This window comes from Mustelus asterias, chromosome 23, assembly GCF_964213995.1.
Source record: "Mustelus asterias chromosome 23, sMusAst1.hap1.1, whole genome shotgun sequence".
Classification (NCBI taxonomy): Eukaryota; Metazoa; Chordata; class Chondrichthyes; order Carcharhiniformes; family Triakidae; genus Mustelus; species Mustelus asterias.
The window spans coordinates 59654740-59671675 of record NC_135823.1 but is presented as its reverse complement, the minus strand read 5'-3'; the positions used below and the strand labels follow the sequence as shown (position 1 = coordinate 59671675).

Genomic DNA, 16936 nt, shown 5'->3' with positions numbered 1-16936 from the left:
GACAATGACACTGCGTTCATAGAATAGAATCCCGACAGTGCAGAAGGAGGCCATTCGGCCCATTGAGTCTACACCGACCACAATCCCACCCAGGCCCTGTCCCCGTAACCCATGTATTCACCATGCTAATCGCCCTGACACTATGGCGTAATTTAGCATGGCCAATCAACCTAACCCGCACATCTTTGGACTGTGGGAGGAAACCGGAGCACACCCACGGAGACACCGGCAGAAGGTACAAATTCTACACGGCCAGTTAACCGAGGCCGGAATTGAGCCCGGGTCCCTGGCACTGTGAGGCAGCAGTGCTAACCACTGTGCCACCATGCCACTCCAAACCTACAACTCATGAATGTCTATGGTGGTCAGTTTTGTTTTAGCACGGAGGCACCTGAGGTTAAAGAGTCTGCCATATAGGTTTCACACTGGCGGGACATTCTGGTCCCTCCAACAACACACTACCACCCGGGGATTTATCAACAGCATGGGGTGGAATCAATGGGAAATTCCAGAAGATCCCAATGCTACGATAAACGTCGCAGGGAGGCCAGAGGGCGGCACGGTGGCACAGTGGTTAACACTGCTACCTCACAGTGCCAGGGACCCGGGTTCGATTCCTGGCTTGGGTCACTGTCTGTGCAGAGTCTGCACATTCGCCCCGTGTCTGCTTGGGTTCCCTCCGGGTGCTCTGGTTTCCTCCCACAATCCGAAAGACGTGCTGGTTAGGCGCATTGGCCATGCTAAATTCTCCCTCAGTGTACCCGAACAGGTGCCGGAGTGTGTGGTGACTAGGGGATTTTCACAGTAACTTCATTGCCGTGTTAATGTAAGCCTACTTGTGACCAATAAATAAACTTTACTTTAGAACTGCCCACAGGATGTGAAAGACCCGGTGCTTAATTAATGAGGTCGGGACCGGAAGATTTGGCGTGTTTTCCAGCTGGCCGCGGAGCGGGAAACATTCCACATTTCCGCTTCCGTCACAAGTCTCACGATGGGAGGATTCCACCCCAAGTTAGTCGATGCCTTGGTTGTTCCCACATTGCCCGTGGCTGGTGGATTTATAAAACTATCTTACAGAATTTCTTTTTTTTGCTGAAAGAATTCATTCTTGCGGACAATAAAAGTCGAGCCAGGTTCCCAATACTAAGTTGCATTATGCAGCGGGAACCAGAATTATCACTTTCACGTTGCAATCTGGTAGCTTGTATCATGTACAGAGGCAATCAGTGCACATTTTTACAATTGAAACATTCTGTCCAAGCAGTTATACACGCAGCCTCATTTGCAGGCCATTTATCCACGTTGATTGGAGCCCAAGTATTGAAAGGGATTTATTAGAGGAAAGGGATTTACTGAAAATGTCAGCTAATCCCCTGCAGATTTTCCGAGATTGAACCAAAAAAAATGAATCTACCCAATTACCCTGCAACAATATCAGTCTGAAATGCATTGTGACCCCTTGTAATGGGAAACATATTTGAATGGCGGGGGGGTGGTTGACAGTACAGCATTTCAAATCATTTCACAGATAATCCCAACTTTCTCTCGTTTTAATCTCCAGCTGCGTTATAAACGTTCGCAGTCACGGTTTTCCCGGTGCCTGCGTAGTAAGTGCCCCCCCCCCCATCTCCCCCCACCCCGTCCACCGCCACAGAAAAAACAGAGTTAATGCACAAGAAATACTTTGGCTTCATCTTCTTCACATGCCACATTTCCACTCAAGCACCTCCAAGTGGTTGTCATTCTTTGTGGAGTCTGCTCCTTCTAGCATTAATCATTAACAGGAAATGTCCGACGTTATATTAAAACAAGATGTGCAGTTCCACTGATTTTTTTTTTTTTCTCTCTCTCGCTTTCCCTTTCTCTGGCAGTGGCTGCCTCACAGCGCCAGGGACCCGGGTTCGATTCCCGGCTCGGGTCACTGTCTGTGCGGAGTCTGCACGTTCTCCCCCCGTGTCTGAGTGGGTTTCCTCCGGGTGCTCCGGTTTCCTCCCACAGTCCGAAAGACGTGCTGGTTATAGGTGCATCAGCCGTGCTAAATTCTCCCTCAGTGTACCCAAACAGGCGCCGGAGAGTGGCGACTAGGGGATTTTCACAGTAACTTCATTGCAGTGTTAACGTAAGCTTACCTATGACACCAATAAATAAGGCGTTGAAGGTTGTTTCCACTGGCAGGTGAAACTAGAACTAGGGGGCATGGCCTCATAATAAGAGGGAGCAGGTTTAGGACTGAGTTGAGGAGGAACTTCTTCACACAAAGGGTTGTGAATCTGTGGAATTCCCTGCCCAGTGAAGCAGTTGAGGCTACCTCACTGAATGTTTTTAAGACAAGGATAGATAGATTTTTGAACAGTAAAGGAGTTAAGGGTTATGGTGAGCGGGCAGGTTAGTGGAGCTGAGTCCATGAAAAGATCAGCCATGATCATATTGAATGGCGGAGCAGGCTTGAGGGGCCAGATGGCCTACTCCTGCTCCTAGTTCTTATGTTCTTATATTCTTATATAAACTTTAAAAATGTCATTATCGCCACACAGCCATCAGAAAGAACTTTCCATGTCGTTCTATTTCCCATACTTCTCTTTTTTTCTATAATTTCAGAAATAAAATGTATGATGGAGTCTATTCCTGTCACTGTTTCTGGTAGGAACATTCCACGCCCTAGCAACCCCTCAATTCTTATCGCTGGTCACTGTATCATCATGTTTTATTTGGCTGATAAAATCATTGCTGCAGACAACTTTTTGTACCTGCTGTAAGAATGGGTTTAATTTTCAGGTATAAAGAAAAGTTTCCAAAATGGAGGTTATGGTGTGCTGGTTGATGGAAATCAGTGGTAGCGAAGAAAAATAAAGTTCTTTACATAAAGTAGCCTGAAGAATAGGTACATTGACCATGCTAAATTCTCCCTCAGTAAGAAGTCTCAGGACACCAAGTTAAAGTCCAACAGGTTTATTTGGAATCACGGGCTTCGAGAGCGCTGCTCCTTCATCAGGTGAGTGGAGAGACTTGATGTCTTTGTCGATGTGTGCGATCTTCTTGGAGACACTCGCCACTTTGAGCCGGCGGTTTGTGGTGCCGATGGTAGCCATGATGTGGAGGTGCCGGCGTTGGACTGGGGTGGGCACAGTAAGAAGTCTCACAACACCAGGTTAACATTCAACGAGCTTATTTGGAATCACGAGCTTTCGGAGCACTGCTCCTTCACCAGACTCACCTGATGAAGGGGCAGCGCTCCGAAAGCTCGTGATTCCAGCTAAACCTGTTGGACTTTAACCTGGTGTTGTGAGGCTTCTTAATGTGCCCACCCTCGTCCAACGCTGGCAAATTCTCCCTCGGGTGTACCCGAACAGGCGCCGGAGTGTGGCGACTAGGGGGTTTTCACAGCAACTTCATCGCGGTGTTAATGTAAGCCTACTTGTGAGACGAATAAATAAACTTAAGTTTAAGTATTTCTCACCCAGTCGGATTGCTGGAGCTTTTTCTTTTGTGCTATCCAACAGCTTCTGGGAGCGAGCACTCATTAGAGTCAGCGCGCTGGCTTCCATCATTATCAGGGTAAAAGTCGAGGCGGGGTGGAGGGGGGAGAGTATGTGGAAGCAGGGATTGAGTGAAAACCGACTGGTATTTGCATATGAAGAAAGATGTATAGCCTTCCCATCGTTCCTTAAAGACTCTCCCCGGAGATGTGAAGGGTTGAAGGAAGAGAGAAGCACAAGAGGAGGCTTTTCCATTCAAAGCTTGAGCATGCATAGCTGCCCCCTGTGGAGATCTCTTGATTAAGCTGCAGTTGGGAAAGCCATCATTCTGAAACCACTTTAATTTCCTAAACAGAGGTTTGATGGCGTAGTTCTCTCTCTCTCTCTCTTTAATAAAAAAGAACAAGTCGCCTGGTTTTCTATTCTGTTTTGTGCCGATACATGCACTTAACTTGCTGTTTGTGCAGAAGCAACTTTTCAAGACTCGACCATATGCTTGTCTCCTTTTGTGAATAAGAGCCTGTCATTTAATGAGATTTTGACACAGGGTTACATGCTATTGTTGAAGTCCCCACATGCTCTCTCACTTCCTCTGGAGTGCAAATAGTGTAGTAACTCGGTGCTTCCTGTTGCAGCTTTCCTGTGTTTGCACTCTGCTTAGAGACGGTGCCTTTCACAGCTGAAGGCAGAGAGTGGCAATATTACATTGTCCCTCCTGTAAAATCTGCAGGGGAGAAGGGGAGCCCGACCGTAGAGAAGGTAAGTTCTGCCCGTACTTGGTTACTTAAAAGAGATGGTCTGATGTTGAAGAGTAGCGACTTGTGCTGTTAGACACTGTGGCTGATTTTGTCAATGGTACATGTACTGTTTAATGAGCGGAATTAGGGCAGTAACGCAGAGTGGATGTCCTTTATATGACGCTGCTGTGTGTTGCCTGTGTGTTATTTGTGTGTTTGTGCGTGTCGTGAGTTTGTGTGTTGTGCGCATGTTGTGTGTGTTGTACATGTTTTGTGCGTTGTATGTTTGTGTGTGTTGTGTACATGTTTATGTGTAGTGTGTGTTTGTGTTGTGCCCGTGTTTTGTGTTGCATGCGTGTTTGTGTGTTGTGTGCATGTTGTATGTGTGCATGTTATTGTGTGTGTTGTGTGCATGTTATTGTGTGTGTTGTGTGCATGTTTTGTATCGTGTACGTGTTGTGTGTTTATGTGTGTCATGTGTGTATAAATGGGCAAAGCTTAATTGCGCAAGTAGATATTTCAGATTGTCAGCTGTGTGTGTGATGAGAGACTGCTGCTTTAGTTTGTCTCCTGCTTAACATTAAGGGCTGTTCATGGGAATCTTTAAAACTAGCATTCCATTGTTCAGTTTCTGTACATACTCTAGTATTCAAGACTTAAACAGACTGAAACCAGAATGCTGTGAAGAGGAAGTAATAATGCTGTACTTTGCAATGCTGGAACAGAGTTTAAAAAAAGGAGTACGTTAGTACATGGAATGGGAGTACCCAGTAATTTATCCGAAATTGTTTTTCTGGAGACAATGGGTAGTCCTCCAAGAACATGTTGCATTTAGTAGTGTACGAATTGGAATAACTGTTGGTTTACTGGAATATGAAAAAAAATACTGCGTCCGCAATATTTTGCTTGTATATTGGTTACGGACTATTATCAGCAATTGTAACTAACCCTTTCAGATATCAGCTGTTCAAGGTTAAAATACTGAGATTTACTCCTTCTAGTAATTTATCAGAATAGATTACAGTGTCTTATCAATGTCACCTTGATATTAATGTACAGTTTGACTTTAGTTATCAGTTATGTGTCCAGTAAGTAACATTTTATAACGGTGCTATTTTAAAGATAGAGTAGTATTTTACACAGGCAGAGATGGGATTCAGTACATACTGAGCATAAAATGGCATGTGAGGAACTGAACCACCTTCTCAATTGCCAATTCAGCCCAGGCTGATGTGAAGAGAATCTCTCCCGAGTTTGCTAACTGCAAGGGACCCAAGTGAGAACAGCATGGGGGGAAAGTCTCATTGACATTCCTAGCAAGCATCAATCTATTGATCAAACTGCCATGATGTGGCGTTAAATTAGCAATCGCACTCCGGTTAAAAAAGGGGTAGTTGGCAGTGGAAATGGCATACCTGGTATCGCGAGGGTAGTCACTGAGGAATTATTGACCCAAAGCAAGAGAAAGCTTTATTCTGAATCAAACAGTCTGGTCCAGAAAGTTTTCTTGAAGTTGGCGCTTGAATTGGGTTCCAAATAGGGGGAATACACTCTTCAGGATTGACAACACATAGGACACAGAAGGACAAAGGCAGCAGACACATGGGAAGACCACCACCTGCAAGTTCCCCTCCAAGCCACTCACCGTCCTGACTTGGAAATATATCGCTGTTCCTTCGCCGTTACTGGGTCAAAATCCTGGAATTCCCTCCCTAAATGCATTGTGGGTCAACCCACAGCACGTGGATTCAAGAAGGCAACTCACCACCACCTTCTCAAGGGGCAACTAGGGATGGGCAATAAATGCTGGCCCAGCCAGCAACATCCATGTCCCACGAATGAATAAAAACAAAACATAGGGGGCAGCGCAGTGGCACAGTGGTTAGCACTGCTGCCTCACAGCGCCAGGGACCCCGGGTTCAATTCCGGCCTTGGGTGACTGTGCGGAGTTTGCACGTTTTCCCCGTGTCTGCATGGGTTTCCTCCGGGTGCTCCGGTGTCTTCCCACAGTCCAAAGATGGGCAGGTTAGGCGGATTGGCCATGTTAAATTGCCCCTTCGCGTCCAAAGATGTGTAGGTTAGGGGGATTAGCAGAGTAAATAGGTGGGGTTGTGGGGATGGGACAGGGGCGGGTCTGAGTAAGATGCTCTATTGGAGAGTTTGCACAGACATGATGGGCTGAATGGCCTCCTTCTGCACTGTAGAGATTCTGTGATACATTTGAAATACCTCATTGACTTGGAAGTGCTTTAAGAAGTCGAGTGGTCATTTGAAGAGTGCTATAAAAATGCAAGACTTTCTGACATATCCCAGTAGAAATGGTGAGACAAAGATGCAACCATTTAAAACAGTTGCAAAGTCAACCCGAAACACTGGGTCACATTGCGAGGCTACCCAGAAGCCACTGAATTCAGCATAAGCTAATCAATATTGCAATAAGCTTAGGCATTATTTACGCAGTTCGCAATCTTTACGTCTTCCACCACAGCATTCGCTGGCAATTGTGACCTTTTGACTGCAGTGTTCACACCAACGAGATGAGAAGAGTTCACACGTTGCGAGTTCTCCCCTGACAGACACCTGAAAGCTTGTTATGTCTGAAAGATGTCATTTTCCTCTGGTCGCTGTCTCCAAAGGTAATACAATTATCAGCTTGTTCTGATCACATTTCCCGGGACTGAGAATCTCACCCATTCAACAGAGACATCATGACAGCTTTACATATTGTAATGCACTTTGTAATAAACTTCTACTTTCAAATTGCCTTAAACCAGCGAGGGATAAAATAAGCATGTAGAATCATCGAATCCTTACAGTGCAGAAGGAGGCCATTCGGCCCATCGAGTCTGCACCAACCACAATCCCACCCAGGCTCTATCCCCACAACCCCATGCATTTACCCTGCTGGTCCCCCTGACACTAAGGGTCAATTTAGCATGGCCAATCAACCTGACTCGCGCATCTCTGGACTGTGGGAGGAAACCGGAGCACCCGGAGGAAACCCTCGCAGACACGAGGAGAATGTGCAAACTCCATGCAGACAGTGACCCCAGCCAGGAATTGAACCCGGGTCCCTGGCGCTGTGAGGCAGCAGTGCTAACCACTGTGCCACCCTAGTTGGTGAGCATCTTGAGCTGGAAACAGAATTTCTAACAGCGCAAAAATCCTTTCATTCTGAGATGCTTCAATCTGGCTTCAGTTTGATGACGGGAAGGATGGCATTGATCTTAGGCAGCAGTTGGAAGCAGACTTGCAGCAAATTGGCCATCCGTTACACAACGTGCTTAGTTTTGTTTTGCATTGACTTGGAAAAGTCAAGATCAGGGCCGGCACAGTGGTTAGCACTGCTGCCTCACGGCTCCAGAGACCCGGGTTTGATTCCGACCTTGGGTCAGGTGTCTGTGCGGAGTCTGCACGTTCTCCCTGTGTCTGCTTGGGTTTCCTCCGGGTGCTCCGGTTTCCTCCCGTTGTCCCCGCAAATTGACCCTAGTGTCAGGGGGATTAGCAGGGTAAATAAGGGGGGTTACGGGAATAGGACCTGGGGGGGGATTGTGATCGGTGCAGACTCGATGGGCCGAATGGCCTCCTTCTGAGTGGGTTTCCTCTGGGTGCTCCTGTTTATCCCCACAGTCTGAAAGATGCTGGTTAGGTGCATTGGCCATGCTAAATTCTCCCTCAGTGTATCCAAACAGGCACCGGAGTGTGGCGACTAAGGGATTTTCACAGTAACTTCATTGCAATGTTAATGTATGCCTACTTGTGACCATAAGACATAGGAGCAGAATTAGGCCACTCGGCCCATCGAGTCTGTTCCGCGATTCAATCATGGCTGATATTTTTCTCATCCCCATTCTCCTGACTTTTCCCCATAACCCCTGATCCCCTTATTAATCAAGAACCTATCTATCTCTGTCTTAAAGACACTCAATGACCTGGCCTCCAGAGCCTGCTGCGGCAAAGAATTCCACAGATTCACCAGTCTCTGGCTGAAGAAATTCCTCCTCATCTCTGTTTCAAAGGATCGTCCCTTTAGCCTGAGGTTGTGCCCTCTGGTTCTAGTTTTTCCTACTATTGGAAACATCCTCTCCACGTCCACTCTATCCAGGCCTCGCAGTATCCTATAAGTTTCAATAAGACCCCCCCTCATCCTTCTAAACTCCAACGAGTACAGACCCAGAGTCCTCAACCGTTCCTCATACGACAAGCTCTTCATTCCAGGGATCATTCTTGTGAATCTCCTCTGGACCCTTTCCAAGGCCAACACATCCTTCCTTAGATACAGGGCCCAAAACTGCTCACAATACTCCAAATGGGGTCTGACCAGAGCCTTATACGGCCTCATAAGTACATCCCTGCTCTTGTATTCTAGCCCTCTTGACATGTGACACTAACAAATAAACTTAAAATTAGTTTTAAACTCAGTCCAAACTATGGGTGACACAAGTGCGGAATTCTCCCGTCCTGGGGTTAAGTGCCATAGTGGGGACGGCAAAGTGGAGTGTTTCCTGCCGTGGCGGCTGGCAGGCAATCACCCGAGATCTTCCAGCCCCGACCTCATTAATTATGCATCTGGGGGTGTTGCGCCGCATTCCGCGATGGGGTAGCCTGATGGCACATAGTCCGCCATCTTATCTAGGCGCCATATTGGAAAAGGCACCCAACATCACTGACCCACTGTTGTAGAAAGACGGTGGACGTTCTAAAAATGAAGACCGGCCTCCAGGAACATTCTGAGAGGTTGGAAGATAGACCCCATTCCAGGGCACCAAATCTGGAAAAAGTCCAACTACAAATGCAACCCCACCCCCCACCCCCACCCAACCCCAGCCTCCCTGCTGTGCTCTTCCAGAGTCCAGGATGGCTGGTGGCCTCCATCCTGAATACTGGAGGCAGCCTAAGGCATTGTCCATGTTCAATCCCTCAGCACGCCACATTGTTCCAAACATGTTCTCACACTGGCTTATCTCCCCACCGGGCCCTGCAGATAATCTGGCATAGGTGGCCGGGTCTTCATCTGCATCCCATTAGTGGGATGCCAGTGAGATTCACCCTGGCCTCCTTCTGTGCTGTAGGGATTCTATGAGAGTCTGAACTATCACTCAGCAGAAGGAAGATTGGACATGGTGAAGAATTGATTGCGTGTTTTGCTACGTGCCTGTTACTGCTTGGACCAGTTTCAGCAATGCTCTGTTTGATTTCCAAGATATAGACATGGTTTAGCCGTGACATTTAATGTTACCCTCAACCGTTACGAAAGGGAGGCATTGGGGGAGAATTCTATTGAAAGCTTTAATGTTGGTGGTTTTGGTTGAGTTTCTGAGTTGACACTTCAAGTGTTCAAACAGCTATTGCTGCATAGAGGCAAACTCAACTCAACGTTCCTTTAACTTCAGCTGATCGCATCTCAGAATGAATTAGCCTGTGCATTTCAAGACATGGGAGAATTGTGGTATTTAGCGTAGTTTTAACCCTCTGAACATGAAATACATAGAATCGTAGAATCCCTACAGTGCAGAAGAGGGCCATTCAGCCCATCAAGTTGGCACCGAATCTCTGCCAAGGTATCTTACCCAGGCCCTCCACTCCATCCCATCCTCGTAACCCCACTCATTTACTATGGCTAATCCACCTAACCAGAGCAACTTTGGACAATGGGAGGAAACAATCCCACCTCAGCCCCATCCCCGTAACCCCACGTATTTACCCTGCTACTCCAGCTGACACTAAGGGACAACTTAGCATGGCCAATCCACCTAACCAACACATCTTTCAGACTGTGGGAGGAAACTGGAGCACCCGGAGGAAACCCACGCAGACATTGGGGAGAACGTGCAAGACTCCACACAGACAGTGACTCAAGCCGAGAATCGAACCCGGGTCCCTGGCTCTGTGAGGCAGCAGTGCTAGTCACTGTGCTACCGTGCCACCCTAATGGTGGTATAAGATTCTCACATCAGCATAGTGGGTGACAGACTTGTAACTTCCCATTACTGCCGCACCCTAAGACAATGTTTCACCTTATTCTATACTCTGTGGGCTTCTTAGTCACAGTCACCTCAGGTCAGATTCGAACCCAGACCCTTGGTGCTGTGCGGCAGCAGTGCTAACCACTGTGCCACTGTGCTTGCCCCATCTTGAATTGTTAAAAAAAATTATTCTGAGTGATAAGCAACAAGTGGTTATATAAGAAAGCATCGGTAGATGGATTTACAGTAAACATTCTATTCCCAAGCTTGTGAAATTGAGTCGCGATCTTTCTAGTAGTATCTTCTCATTCGAACTACCCAATGCATGCCGTCTTTCTGTGAAGATTCAGTTTGGCTGATGGTTCTTTGGCTGGCCTGTGTTTCTGTTGTCATTTCAATTCAATGAAAAATTTAGCCACCTAGGTACTCTCTGAGCATTTGCCAAGACTTGTTGGGAGTTAAATGACTTGACGTTTAAGTTCAAGTATTTGACACACATCCCAGCTGACCAATGTGTACATACTTGGAACCGACTCCAAGAAACACTATGGCCAGACGCTTGGGTACAGCATCACCTCTATGCTATGTTCCCCTCCAAGTCTGAGTTGGACGATCATCCATGAATGTAATGAATGGTGGAGCAGGCTTGAAGGGCCAAATGGCCTCCTCCTGCTCCTATAGAGTCATAGAGGTTTACAGCATGGAAACAGGCCCTTCAGCCCAACTTGTCCATGCCGGCCCTTTTTTTTTAAACCACGAAGTTAGTCCCAATTGCCTGCCTTTGGCCCATATCCTTCCATACCCATCTTACCCATGTAACTGTCTAAACGCTTTTTAAAAGACAAAATTGTACCCGCCTCTGCTACTACCTCTATCTTCTATGTTTCTATGTAAGTCAGGCACCATCCTGACTTAGGAATATATCACCGTCCCCTTCATCGTCCCTGGATCAAAATCCTGGAATTCCCAGCTTAACAGCATTGTTGGTGTCCTTGTATCAGACGTACTGCAGCAGTTAAAGAAAGTGGCTTGCCCCCACTTTCTCGAGGGCAATTAGGAATGGACGGTAACTGCTGGCCGTGCCAACAGTGCTCACAACACATGGCCGGATCAAGCAGAATTTGGTGATGAGCTTGAAGACAAAAAAGGCAATTTGATTGCCCTGCTCGCGGCCGTCCACTGTCACGGTATGTCACTATCGCCTGTCCTAGCAACATCCACACACATTCACTGTAGCTTGTTTGTAGCTGCCCTGTGACGTCCATCATCCTGGGTGAATCCTTCTTTCCGCTGTCCTTCACTTAGCCCTCCACAAGAGATCTCCGTAACTTTTCACCTCTGATCAAATGGCCGGATCACTGACACCTGGATGTCAAGTTACTTTTATAACACCTCTTCACTTGTCGTATGGTCTGAATATGGAATTCTAAAAGCATTTTATTCACAGCCTGAAGGAACTTTATATGAAAGTTAAATTATGGTTTCGGGAAAGTGCAGAAGGAAGCCGACTCTCTGACAGAGCATCTGCTCTGCCCAAGACCGCAAGTAACTACAAAGAGTTGTGAATGAAGCCCAATCCATCACGCAAACCAGCCTCCCATCCATTGACTCTGTCTACACTTCCCGCTGTCTCGGAAAGGCAGCCAGCATAATTAAGGACCCCACGCACCCCGGACATTCTCTCTTCCACCTTCTTCTGTCGGGAAAAAGATCAAACGTCTGAGATCACGTACCAACCGACTCAAGGAACAGCTTCTTCCCTGCTGCCGTCAGACTTTTGAATGGACCTACCTCGCATTAAGTTGATCTTTCTCTACATCCTAGCTGTGACCGTAACACTGCATTCTGCACTCTCTCCTTTCCTTCTCTATGAACAGTATGCTTTGTCTGTATAGCACGCCAAAAAACAATAATTTTCACTGTATACTAATACATGTGACAATGATAAAACAAATCAAATTAAATTACCCAGACCCTATCCCCGTAACCTCACTTATTTACCCTGCCAATCCCCCTAACCTGCACATCTTTGGAAGGTAAAAGTACTTTTAAGTGCGTACTCTTTTAGGTTTTGTGTGTACGTGGCAGGGGTTGCACGGTGGCACAGCGGTCAGCACTGTTGCCTCACGACGCCAGGGACCCGGGTTCGATTCCCAGCTTGGGTCACTGTCTGTGCAGAGTCTGGACGTTATCCCCGTGTCTGCGTGGGTTTCCTCCGGGTTCTCCGGTTTCCTCCCACAGTCTGAAAGACGTGCCGGTTAGGTGGATTGGCCATGCTAAATTCTCCCTCAGTGTTACCCGAACAGGCGCCGGAGTGTGGCGATGAGGGGATTTTGACAGTAACTTCATTGCAGTGTTAATGTAAGCCTACTTGTGACACTAATAAATTAAGATAAAATTTTAGAATTCTTATTTTCAGCCCTGAGATATTTGTGTTCACAAAAAAGAACAAATGGCCAAGAGATGTTTGAAAAACAGTTTGGATGAGTTGGTTAGTTCAGTTTCTATATTTGTAATGCGACGTTTTACTGACTGGTGGTGAATCGGTTCCCTTTATTTGAAAAAACACCTGCGATTCAGGAAGTCTGGGGCACAGAAAAGAAAACATTTTGCACAGCTTTTCATATAACATCGATCCTTTTGATGATTTTTCATTAACGACAAAGAAACAGCTGTATAAACCTATCTAATTTAGAAGAATGAGGGGAGATCAAATTGAGGTATACAAGATGCTAAAAGGTATGGATAAAGTAGACGTGGAGCAGATGCTTCCTCATGTGGGGCATTCTAGGAGACGTCATAGTCTTAGGGTAAGGGGCAGCAAATTTAAAACAGAGTTGAGGAGAAACTACTTCTCCCAAAGGATTGTGAATCTGTGGAATTCGCTACCCCAAAGTGCGGTGGATGCTGGGACAGTGAGTAAATTTAAGGGGGAGTTAGACAGATTTTTAATTGGTAATGGGTTGAAGGGTTATGGGGAGAAGGCAGGAAAATGGGGATGAGGAGCGTATCAGCCACGACCGAATGGCAGAGCGGACTCAATGGGCCGAATGGCCTAATTCTGCTCCTATATCTTGTGAACTTAAAAGTAAAAGTAAAGTATATTTGTTAGTCACAAGTAAGGCTTACATTAACACGGCAATGAACTTACTGTGAAATTCCCCTAGCCGCCACAATCCGGCACCTGTTCGGGTCAATGCACCCGAACTAACACGTCTTTCAGACTGTGGGAGGAAACCGGAGCACCCGGAGGAAACCCACGCAGACACGGGGAGAACGTGCAAACCCCACACACACGGTGACCCAAGCCGGGAATTGAACCCCAGGCGCTGTGAGGCAGCAGTGCTAACCCACTGTGCCGCCGTGCTGCCCTTATGAACTTATGAAGAGTGCATCGGCAAAGGATGGGTTTAATTTGAGGGCGTGAGTTGGGAAAGCAAAGGGTCTCTTGTGTCTTATGCGACTCAGACTGAAACCACTCTTCTGTTCCGCTTTTTAATATGTCTCCTTGACCCAGCACTCTCGTTCAGAACAAAAATAGAGCAAAGATTCCACCAGGTTGTAAATACATTCTGTAAACACAAAATTAATATCAGCAATTAAAGATTTAGATATCCGTTCCAATAAGTTTGGCCTACGGCTAGTTTGGATGTGGATCAGACTGTGGCGAAGCTGTTTTTTTATGAGGAACTGTGTTGTTAAAAGGAAGTTGTGTGAGCTGTATGGTTTTTACTTGCTATATCAGCTCCCCCCACCACCTCCGACCACTCTAGTTCCACAGTGAATGCAGCCTGCAATTTGGTCGTCCTCAACTTTTGTTTTTGCACGTATCGCCCTGGAGAAGGGTCAAAAAGTTTGGCAAGCTTGCGCAGACCCAGTGCTCGCTTCCTCAGCTGTGCTATTTACTCCGTGCGACAGTGGGAAAGGCTGACTGCACAGCTGGGCTGCGCTGGGCAGGAAGCTCAGGGTTGAGGAATGACCCGACCCGTGCGCTTCGGAGCTCCGCAGTTGCCAGAGAATCTGGTGTGAAGTGCTGAAGGCAGGACGTTCAGCGTGGCTGATCCACCAATCTCGGCAGATGCTGCTGTTTGCCTTGGCTATGGCTTCAGGAATTTCTGTCAACCAACGCGGCAAGCTGTTGCTTCCTCGGAGTTGGGCTGTTTTTCATATTTAAAGCTCGGGTTGATGCCGATTTAAACCATTCAGCCCTGAAAATAAGTATTGGGGAAGAAGGAGCTTGCAGCTAGCGAGTGAAACGCCCCCCTCCCCTCATCCCCCTGCCCCGAGCCTGAACACTTAGCTTTTTTCATCCAGGGTTTTGGTAGCTGTATCTCGGTGCGGCACGGTGGCACAGTGGTTAGCACTGCTGCTTCACAGCACCAGGGACCCAGGTTCGAATCCTGGCTTGGGCCACTGTCTGTGTGGAATTTGCACGTTCGTCCTGTGTCTGCATGGGTTTCCTCCGAGTGCTCCGGTTTCCCCTCTCAGTCCAAAGATGTGCGGGTTAGGTGGATTGGCCATGCCTAATTGACCCTTGGTGTCAGGGGGATTAGGAGGGGAAATATGTGGGGTTATGGGAATCGGGCCTGGGTGGGATTGTGGTCAGTGCAGACTCGATGGGCTGAATGGCCTCCTTCAGCACTGTAGAGATTCTATGATCTCATGCTTGGTAATGGATGGGGAAATCAGTTAGGGTTTCTTGCCATCCAACAACTCCTCCTGCACTACCTAGCACAGTGGTTTGGGTCATTGTCTGTGTGGAGTCTGCACGTTCTCCCCGTGTCTGCGTGGGTATCCTTCAGGTGCACCGGTTTCCTCTCCCAGTCTGAAAGACGTGCTGGTTAGGTGCATTGGCCATGCTAAATTCTCCCTCAGTGTATGCGAACAGACGCCGGAGTGTGGCAACTAGGGGATTTTCACAGTAACTTCATTGCAGTGTAAGCCTACTTGTGACATTAATAAACAAACTTGAAATTGAAGTGTGTGGTGGACCTCAGTTGTGCCTTTGTCCTATATGGACCACTGTTGTGTGTGCTTGTCATACCTGGACACATCCCCTTCCAGTTTGGTTCCTCCCCTTAGCACCTAGTATAAAGGTGGCTGTCTCCTCCCCCTTGTTCAGTCCAGGTCGGTTATTTGTTGGGATCTGCTCCTGATTCTGTTGTGAATAAAAGCCTACACTTATATTGGCATATCGGTAGTCTTTCGCCTTATTGATAGCACATCAAAGTGTGCGTGTCTGAACACGTGGTGAGAGAGAGCTGGGGTGCCCTTGGTCAGATATCAAACTGACATTTTAACACATCTTCTCAAATGAAGCAATGGCATATCATAGAATCCCTACAGTGCAGAATGAGCTATTCGGCCCATCGAGTCTGCACTGACAACAATCCCACCCAGGCCCCATCCCTGTAACCCCACGTATTTACCCTGCTAATCCCCCTGACACTAAGGGGCAATTTAGCATGGCCAATCCACCTAACCCGCACATCTTTGGAGTGTGGGAGGAAACCGGAGCACCCGGAGGAAACCCATGCAGACATGGGGAGAACGTGCAAACTCCACACAGACAGTGACCCAAGCCAGGAATTGAGCCCGGGACGCTGGTGCTGTGACGCAGCAGTGCTAACCACTGTGCCACCGTGCCGCCCACATATGTGGAAGGATTTGATAGAGCTGTGCTGAACAAGGAGTCGATATTTTGGGGTGGTGAGCTACATAAGAACTAGGAGCAGGAGTAGGCCAACTGGCCCCTCGAGCCTGCTCCGCCATTCAATAAGATCATGGCTGATCTTTTTGTGGATTCAGCTCCACTTACCCGCCCGCTCACCATAACCCTTAATTCCTTTACTGTTCAAAAATGTATTTGTCCTTGCCTTAAAAACATTCCATGATGTAGCCTCAACTGCTTCACTGGGCAGGGAATTCCACAGATTCACAACCCTTTGGGTGAAGAAGTTCCTCCTCAACTCAGTCCTAAATCTGCTTCCCCTTATTTTGAGGCCATGCCCCCTAGTTCTAGCTTCACCTGCCAGTGGAAACAACTTCCCTGCTTCTATCTTATCTATTCCCTTCGCATAATCTTATATGTTTCCATAAGATCACCCCTCATTCCTCTGAATTCCAATGAGTATAGTCCCAGTCTACTCAATCTCTCCTCATAAGCCAATCCACTCAACTCCGGAATCAACCTAGTGAATCTCCTCTGCACCCCCTCCAATGCCAGTATATCCTTTCTCAAGTAAGGAGACCAAAACTGTACACAGTACTCCAGGTGTGGCCTCACCAGCACCTTATACAGCTGCAACATAACCTCACTGCTTTTAAACTCCATCCCTCTAGCAATGACCTACCACAGAAGGATCGGCAACTCCCTCCTTGGTGGTCAATATTTGGGAGAGATTGCTGAGAAAGAATAAGAATTCTGAGAGATATACCTCCAATGATACTTTCTCTCGGGTGAGAGCAGGTTTGAGAGGAAACACTGCGGAGGGGGGTCCCATGCTGTGGGATCCCCTCCCAAAACCCCTCCATCTCTGCACAACCCTCCCTTTCTTGGAAAACCTGTTTAAAAGCCATGCCTCTGTCCAATCTTTTGATCACCTCTCCCAACAACCTCCTCCTGCAGAGAAATCATTTGCTTCTCTGTAAAGGCCCTTTGGGGTGCTGTTGCTGGATTAAGGCTGGCCTATAAGTTCAAGTGGTTAATGTTTTTAAATGTGAGCTCTTGGCACAGAGCTCGACTCCGCTGGGA

The 16936-nt window shown here is 47.3% G+C and overlaps 1 protein-coding gene across 3 annotated transcripts in view; it reads left to right on the top strand.

Moving 5' to 3' along the window:
• LOC144510824 (neuronal-specific septin-3-like) overlaps positions 1-16936 on the top strand; it is a 403898-nt gene that overhangs the window by 103445 nt on the left and 283517 nt on the right. The window contains exon 1 of one of the 3 annotated variants that reach the window (XM_078240764.1): positions 4111-4238. The exons of the other annotated variants lie outside the window; for them this stretch is intronic. The gene's annotated coding sequence lies outside the window, so the exon portion shown is untranslated. Of the gene's footprint in view, positions 1-4110; positions 4239-16936 lie in introns of those variants that run through there. 3 annotated transcript variants of the gene reach the window in all.